We start from the raw sequence: 3,068 nt of genomic DNA on the forward strand, positions 1-3,068 counted from the left end.
TTTTAGATATTCAAAGTACTGTAGAGGCATTACTGTTAATTATGTCTCTTTTATTCCCCCACAAATAGAATCATTTCTTACTCCTCACTGTCTTTTTTTCCCCTTCAGTGAAGTAGTATATTCAGTGCTGAATGTTGAGAATTTGCAGGGCCTCCCAAGTCAGATGCCCGATTAACTCCTGCTTCAGATTTGATGAGATGTTTCCCTGCCTGTCCTGAAACTGTACTTGGACAGACTGGAGAATGGCATGTTATAAAGCAGAGCTGTAAGTGCTGGAGACAGGAGGGCAAGACCCACAGCTGAACAGATGGGAAACAAGGTCTGAGAGAATTAGGAGCAAAAGTGTTAAACCTACACATCCTCCTGAAACCAACTTCTCCAACGTCTCTGTTAATTGTCTTGCTATGTTGCAGTAATCTTTATCCTAATTAAAAAGCAAACCAAAGAAATCTGAAATTGCCCTAATGGGAATCTGATGCTTTCTTCACATCCCAGGAGGTGCTTTAGCAGACACAGCCATCTTTTCAAAATACTAAGATGTTTGATATTGTCAAGTGTTTGGGAGTGAGAGAGGAAAGCATCCAAATTTAGCTTTGGAAAGCCTGTTCACTGCAATACAAACATTGTTGCTGAAGTGAATGATGTAGCTCCATCTTTCAGTCTCTAGAGAAAAATAAAGTGCAGCGATACATTTTGCAGGAAAGGGACTTGATAGTGATGTGCAGGCAACACTTCTGCCTCCACATGCAGACTTGTGCCTCAGGTCACAGCCTCTTTGCCATTTCTGCCATTTGCACATTAGTCCCATCTCTAGCTCTAGTTTGGGGTGAATCAGCTGATTCCCTAGGAAAGAAGACTTAGGAACAGGACAAAAACTAACTCAGAGGTTGGATGCACCCGGAGCTCTTTGCAACTCTGACTTCAGGCTCAGACACACACAGCTATCAAAGCGAATAGCCAGGAAAATCCAGGGCAGAGATCCTTGATGGCTATCAAAGCAAAGTGAGTAACACAGATTGGACTTCAAGCCTTAAGAATCTGTGTTTGCTAAGGACACTTATCATGAGCATATATGATAGTCTATGATTGTTAATGGCTTTTGATATTCCTTATTTATTTCTGATAAAGAAAGTATGACATCTGTCGGTATCTGTCTTAGGTGAACTCTCTATGATAACACACTCCTCTAACAATAACAGCACTTGTATTCACACTTGCCTTCAAGGCCTGAAATGTGATACAGCTGCTATCAAATTTCCATGCACTGCTGCTTTTCAACAGCCAGCCTCTTCCAAGATAAAATGAGGACAGTTAACAGTATTTCAGGATGAAAATAGCATCTTGTATATATGTACAGCTTGCCCAAGCAAGGATATATCATCATTTTTCTACAACGTGAGCTTGTAGGGTGCTGCAAACTGAGTGTTTAGCTTGTATCTGAGGTTGCAAAGATGGACTGCTACAGTCTGAACAATCCATCCTTACCCCATCTGCTGCTGCTAGATAGGGTCAGCTTATGTGAGGATGAGGAAGAGAATGGCAGCCCATATAAGTATCCCCAATCCAAAGCAGACATTGTCCCTACCACCATATCTGCCTCAGGCCTACTAGGAAAGGGTCAGAAAGTTTCACTCTCTGGGATCCCCACATGCTTTGGGTTCTGCTTCTGGTCCTGTCTTGTCTCAACCCATATTATCAAGAGTCTGTCTTTGCCCTTCCTTTGTTACAGAAGCTGCTGGGAAGGAAAACTAGTTTATCTGAGGGAGGGAATGGGAGGTGGATGTTAGGGTACGAAGATGCCTTTGGAGGTGGGGAGGAGGGTGGAGTTCTGTGTCTTGGATGGGTTGGGGGATATGGGATGAGGTAGAGTGGAGAGAGAATATGCCAGAAGAGGGACAGGCTGAAGAAGGGGGAAAGATCCCTGTCCCTCTCTGCACCTTTCAAAGTGTCTCTCAGGCACAAGACCTAAGCCTCCATTTTTATGTATAGTCTTTCCCCATATCTGACTGCTTGCTCCCAGGCCTACTCAGTTAAATCTGAGTACCTTCTTCTTGGGTTCTCCCAGCTCTTTCTCTCCCCCAGCTCCCCATGCCATCTCTTCCACCCCTGAAAAATACAATCCTGTTTCTGCCTCAGGACAGCAACATTCAATTTTGCTTTCATAGCTATGTAGCTTTGAGTCTTCTCTGCTATAAGGTAGTCCAATAGTTTAAGTGGGGAATCATAATGTTCTTAATACGTATGATACTTAAAACACTTTGCCAACTTCTTTCCTACTATAAGAAACATTCTGATAGGAGAAAAGGAAGTGTTACAAACTGACTTCAGGCTAGAAAATAATTATAATCATAGTGAAAGTAACCAATTGACTTTCTTTTAATGCTGAAATTCTAAATAGGGATCTTGAAAAAATACTTTAATGCTGCATAGAGCTGCCCATTCCATCAACATTCTTTAAATCAGACTCCAGGAAAATAGAGTGCTAGCGAAGGGCAAGGGCTTTTCTTGTTTGCTCAGTGAGTCTTTGATGAACAGTAAATATTTTTTTTGGGGGGTGTGACTGGAAACTAATCTTATGATGAAATGTGCTCAAGTATTTTCAAGTACAGCTTGTTCAGAGGAAAGTACTTGAATAAAGAGAGTGGTCTTAAGTGTGATCCCAAAGGAAACTCTTTCCAGCGCCTAGCTAGAGGAACAGATGCCAAGGTGAAATACTCCATTATCAGATATAAAATATCAACTGTTGGTTGGTTACATTCTAGTAATGAACCATCTTGAAATTATAGATCAATCTGTCTTTGATTCCTATACTGTGTTTTAATGCACGTGAGCTATTTTCTCTGTACCATTCTGTTTTTCTTAATTGTCCATATTGTTGTTAAGTACCTGAGTCAAGGGGTTTTGGCTGAATCTGGAAAGAGTGCACTAAGCTAATAAATGGAGAATTTCTAATCTGCCTTTACGCTTAAAATGTTGCAGTCTTCTATCAAAATATTAATCCAGGTGTGACCATTAAAATCTGAAATTCTTTATACCAGCTTTTACTGACCATCAAGCAGATGTTAAAA

The sequence above is a fragment of the Mycteria americana genome, chromosome 4, assembly GCF_035582795.1.
Source record: "Mycteria americana isolate JAX WOST 10 ecotype Jacksonville Zoo and Gardens chromosome 4, USCA_MyAme_1.0, whole genome shotgun sequence".
Taxonomy (NCBI): Eukaryota; Metazoa; Chordata; class Aves; order Ciconiiformes; family Ciconiidae; genus Mycteria; species Mycteria americana.